This window comes from Vidua macroura, chromosome 1 (genome assembly GCF_024509145.1).
Source record: "Vidua macroura isolate BioBank_ID:100142 chromosome 1, ASM2450914v1, whole genome shotgun sequence".
Taxonomy (NCBI): domain Eukaryota; kingdom Metazoa; phylum Chordata; class Aves; order Passeriformes; family Viduidae; genus Vidua; species Vidua macroura.
The window spans coordinates 84,751,529-84,757,641 of record NC_071571.1 but is presented as its reverse complement, the minus strand read 5'-3'; positions in this window follow the sequence as shown (position 1 = coordinate 84,757,641).

The window sequence follows — 6,113 nt, the reverse complement described above, 5'->3', positions numbered from 1 at the left end:
TTGGTACAGAAATCTCTTTACAAAAAATATCCCAAATAGAATTACTTCAAAAAAACTTTTAGCAGTCACCATGACTTAAATATTTTCCTATCACTTTGTAGAATTTTCATTTCTAAATAAATGAATTGAAACAGTGCCAACTTAACATGATAATATAATAATACAGCAATTTATTAATTAATAAATTGACTGTTTAATTATTTAAGGCTCATTCTAAATTGTTTCCTGCCAATGCAAGGTTCAGACTAAATTTAATTTTCTGAGAAATTATTGTGAAGATACTTGATTTTGCAGCTCTTATGCTGATTTTAAGGCTGAAAGATTCAGAAAAAAAAATTTATGAAATAATAGGATGTACTTGATGTGAAACTTTAAGGGGGTGAATGGCATTTCCTTTCAAATCAATGGGCATAGGAATAATGTTAATTTGGTCTGCTATATCCTGGTTCCTCCTTTGGACAAGAAGTGGAAAGAGACCCCTCTTTACCTGAGGCTGTTGTAACTTCCTCCCCAGGGTGGAGCAGGAAGGTTTGTTTTCCTGTGTGGGAACAATCCACCTGCTATTTCTCATCTTGAATTGAGACTCTTCTCCAATATGCAGAGCCCCTTAGAAATATAAGAGCTCAATTTCTCCATGTTTAAGTAGTGTCTGTACTGCTGCCCAAGTAGATTTACACTTGAATTTAACTCACTTCAGGCTCTTTTGGCCTGTTTCCATGTCATAAATTAGTAGCAAAGCTGTTGAATTAACTCAGTCTGACTTTAAAGTTGAGCAAGGAGTCCTCAAACAACTGATATTTTATAAGTCAAATGTTCCCTTTGAGGGCATGGTCATATAAAACTGGGAGGTTTGAATTACCCTGGGCTTGGGGGTGAATTGCCCCAAACTTCTATGTGTCTGATCACTATGTAAACTGTGTTTCTTCATTTGTGATCTTCTGCAAAAGGAACTGTTGTTTATACTTTGTATAATGCCTGCAGAAGTACAAGCCAATGAGGAATCAGACCCTATGCATTTCTAGTGTATTTGGCTGATTAAAAAAATTTAATTAGGGAGTTAATTCAGAAATGCATTTATTTTTTCTCAGAGAGTACTGAAACAAAGGATTTTCCTGCTGCTTCTTAAGGATGGGTTCAGACAGAAGAGATGGAATAATATATTTAATGACTTTAAAATGTGGTTAAAGCAGTTCCCTTGTACTTCATTTTCTGTGGCTCTCTCTGTGGGACTTACTGACTTCTTGATACTTTATTTTTTCCCATGAAATGGGAGTCTTTAACCTGGTCACATGTACTCTTTAAACAGAGAGAAGGAATGGGAAAATCATTTCTACTAAACACTGCTGCAGCAAGTACCATTTCAATTCCAAAGGAATTCCAGTAAGAAATCTAAAAAAAACTTCTGAAAAATTTTTGAAATACTGTCTCAAATGTGAGGAAATGAGTGCTTGAGAGTTGAAATTCATCTGTGGACAGGAAGATTTGCAGAGTGAAATAGCTGCTATGCAAGTGAAATGTATACGCACATGAAAGAGCATTTATATTGACTTTCCCCCAGTATAGCCTACCATAAGTTCTACAGTATCTTCCTTTGTAACTGTATTGCTTTCACTTTTTCTGGTTCTTTTTAAATAAACAGTTCAAGAGCTCCATCTTTGGGTTTAAGGTGTTATTGTAAAAAAAAAAAAAAATTCTTTTTGCATTAAGTAGTTCCTAAACCTCCTACAAATTATGTAATGTACATCTTCTCATACCTTATCAGTTTGCAGTGCTTAACATTTCTAGATACATTTATACCATTGCATTTTGATAAACTTTGAATACTCTCTTTTTAATATCATTGTTTTCAGTTTTTCTTTTGTTAACTTACTTGGTTTTGGTGGATTATGTTTTTCCCTTTCAATTATGATACATGAATCAATTTGACAGTTCATATAATATTTATGGACCATGACAGAAAATAATGGCAGATGGATTTTTAAAACAGGCTGTTTTTCAGGTAGGCTTTATTACTTGTTAGAAATTAGTAGGCTTTTATTAAAATGAGAACATATGCTGATTTTTGTCAATGGGGAATCTGTTCAAGTTCTTTTGGGAGCAGAATTTTAATGAAACATTAATTTTGTTTCTGCCATTGCAGCAGAGTTCTAAAAGACATAAATATTACAGTGAAAAAAATTGAATCTATTTTATTTTTCAATAAAAAGCCTCTAATTATTCCATGAAGTCTTTGGGGAAAACAAAGTTATCTGAAAAAATTTTGCTCCTTAAAGTTGTGAAAGTAGTGAAAGTGGAACATAACAAAAAAAAAATATTGTGAAGTAAATTAAACTTAATCACAGAAATCCACCACCTATGAGATACTCTTATCAGTATCTTCTGTCTCTTTTTTTGTCTTTCCTTCTCAAGTTAAGTTTAATTTCTTCCTACTTTCTAGGTATCTTCAGTGGCATACTCTGCTGACATTCTGACATGACAAGTATAGGCAAGGCAGTCGTTTAACTTACCCTGATTGTCTTGTCCTTAGAGCCAGAGAATTTGCCTTGCTTCTGTTTTCCATAACAACACTGTAGAGAACTACAATTGCAATTTTTGTAATATAAGGGATGACTTAATGATTACCCATTATTACTTTAATTACTGTTTAAATAAAGATAAATCAAACTCAATTTGTGATTTGACCTCATATTTCTTCTTGTCCCCAGAAAATATCTCAATCTGTAACCAGTTCATGTGACTATTGTTGCTTTTAGTTTTTGACTACTGAATCTAAGTTAGCAACAAGCACTGATCTGGTGTCATTTAGCTATTTAGCCTGCCTTCTTAAAATAACTGCTACTGATGATATGTTCAGTATTTCATTGTTGCCTTTTGTATTTGAGAGATTCTCCTCCATTTTTATTTATTTTCTTTCCCAGATTTCTCCAAACGAATTAGAAATCACAATGCCTTAACTCCCTGTAACTAACATTCTTTCTAAGCAGAAGGTGGAGACAAAGAACACAAAATGCTGAGAGGCTGAAAGCTGTCCTTATCTTTCTGCTGGTTCCAGTTCTGCACCTCAGGAAACTGTCAGAGAACCCCAGATCTGGCTTGTACTAGAATGCCACCTGCACTAAATGAGAGATTTCTTCCAGAAGCCTTGAACATGTTGCAAATCTCTGCAATCTTTATGAAATGTTTTTAATTCCTATTTAAAATAAACACAAATTACAGCAGAAATAAAATACCTTATATTTCATCATATGAAAAAATTAAGAAGGTCACAGTCTTGACAGAACCCAAGATCATTGCTTCATTGAGGATTGATGTATTTATGGATTGACCTGCTGACTGGGGGCATTGTAACAAGGCAGCTGAATTTTATGCACATTTTGGACAGTGCTTATTCCCCTTTTCCTCATTATGGACAGCCTTAATTTAAAATGTGACAGGTCTTTTTCGAAACATGAATATATTTAAAACTAAATTTAAACTTAAGTGTTATTTAGAATAAGGGTGTTTTTCTGATATTAGGTCTTTGGCATTGTTTTTTGTTGCTGCAATGAGTCATGGTTGCAAAGATATTGAGCAGATATTAACTGGATATCCATTGAAGAAAACAACTATTAAAGAGTGTAGATTAACCTAAAGTATGATGATTGGTTTTTTCTTATAAATTAAGTAGTTGTATTAACATCATTGCTCTGTCTTCCAAGTTCAACTCTTAAAGAGTTTTTAAGTGTGGCACCAAGACAAAACAACTTAAAAATAGTGGGATATGTTTTATTTCCACTGTTTTTCTTTAAATATAAAGTCATAAGTTCAGTGAAAATATTTTTAAAAGAAAAGGCTCTTCATTATCAAATCCCCTGTTACTGAATGGTTTTAAATAATTTTAAGTGTTTTGATTGATTACAATTCTGGACTGACTGATGTATGCTTATTAGGTCATCCCCCAGAATTTTTAAATTTTTTAAATATTTCTTTGGATTCTTGCTCATAATTTTCATGAAACCAAGATAATTATTTTCTGTGATTGTTGTAATAATAACAACATTCTCTCTATTCTTCCACTTGTCTGTAGGACTGTTTACTTCAAAATATTACTTTCTTCTACTGTAGGTATTCCAACTTCACCTAATTTGTTATGTTCACAGAACTTGAAGCTTGAAGTTTATGTTATATTCTTAAAAAAAAAAATAGGAAGAGGTAAGAAAGTATTGCTTTCTAAGTTGCATGTTTCTAACTTCAGAATACAAAGTTACCACTTTATTTTCTCATTAAAAAATACAATTACTGGAAAATCTGAGAGTTAAATTTTTCTCTAAAGGTGAAACAATTCTGGAAAATAATTTAAAGATTTCTTTTATTAGTTTATAATATTATTTGATGTTCAATAATGGCTCTAAGTGGTATAAAAGTTCATATTATTAGTGTTTTTTTTTCTCTCTTCTGACTCTAATACCTGTAAACACAAATACTACTTGAATGGCTCAGTGAAATTCAAAAGATAAAAGGTAAGATTTAAATGTTTTATTTCAACTCTGTTTCCAAATAATTTAATTTCTTAAGAAAGAATATTTTCACTATATCTGGGAGAGGACATTGTGAGTATACTAAGCTTGGCTCCAGTGTTCTTTTGAGATGCAGGGCAACATCTTTATTTTAAGGTGTGTTTTAATTTTTTCCCCACACAAATTTGGTTAAATACAATCCTGCATTTTTTAAATCCTGCAGTTTTAAAATGCCTGATATTAATGTTCTTTTTTTGGAACATCATCTAATCTAAGATAATATTTTTATGATGGAGAAAATATGAACAAATAAGAACAATAGCAAAGAACTTCAGTTAAAGAGAAGGCCATTATTTTGAAAGGAAAAAGAAAAGATGCAGATATTTTTTCAGCCTTCATTTTCTATCAGATGCCCTTCTGTATTCTATGATACATGCTTACAAAACTTTCATGGAAATTTACAGTGATATGATAGAATTTACCACCTTGAAAGGCTATGATGATGATGGCATGATAATTTTGTTACTTATGGATGCATAGGGCTTTTTTCCCATTGCTCCAAGAGAGAACAAAGTGACTTTGAGGAAATAAAAAAAATGTGAAGAGAGAAACATGTGCAACATATAAAATTTTGCCCCAGTAAACTACTAATAAACCTGCTGGTTAGTAAACTTTGAGAAATAGTATTAAAGATTTACATTGGAAAATGACTAATCATATTGGCAAATGCATTAACATGTAGAATTCCTAGCAGTTTTCATGGTTCAAGTTTAAAAACGGAAACCTGTAAAAGGCATTTGTTTCCATTATATAGTATTGTGCAACTGGAAATGTATAGTATGCTGCTTTCTGCATTATACAGTACAGTAAAAAATCTGACTACTAGCTAGGATGGCCTACTGATCTTAAGAATATTAAAATTCCTTTTCAGAAAGATGCCTCTAATGATGTCATTGTCTGAACCATCTAGTATGGCACAAAAACTTCATATCATTGTTTCTACATGGAGTTATGTTGGGTTACTTGTATATTTGCTATTTTTCTCAAATAATAAGGATTGCTTAGTGATCATGACTGGCTCATCAACAATATCTTTTGAAGTCTGAGCAGGGAACCCAAGTTTTGCTTTTTTGTTTCCTTCTATGTATGTCTCAATTACCCTTTAGTGTAATTTCATTTTTTACAAAAAATAAGAAGAATATTATGATTAAATTATAAGCCTGTTAAATCTCTTATTAATTTTACAATTTAGACTGTGAACAATTAATCCTTTTACAAGGCAAATCCTATCCTATTTACTTTCCCCTTAGTCTGTACTAGCATCTATCAGAACTCTGTCCTTGGTCTGATATTTTCCTATTACACAATCTGAAATACTATTTATATCATAGTGGTTCTTCATTCTTAATCCTCTACATGCCAACCTTCATGGTAGAGCATCTCTCATTTATGTGATTTTTATCTAATACTGCCCTGTGTTCTTGCTCTCAATGTGATGATGGACTTTGCCCTCTGAATTTTTAGCATTCTTTGCCTCAAAATGGTTTTGTTTATATTTAAGGCTGTGGGCGATGTCCTTGTAGTTTAAGCTGCTAATCTCCCTTTGGATGTATATAT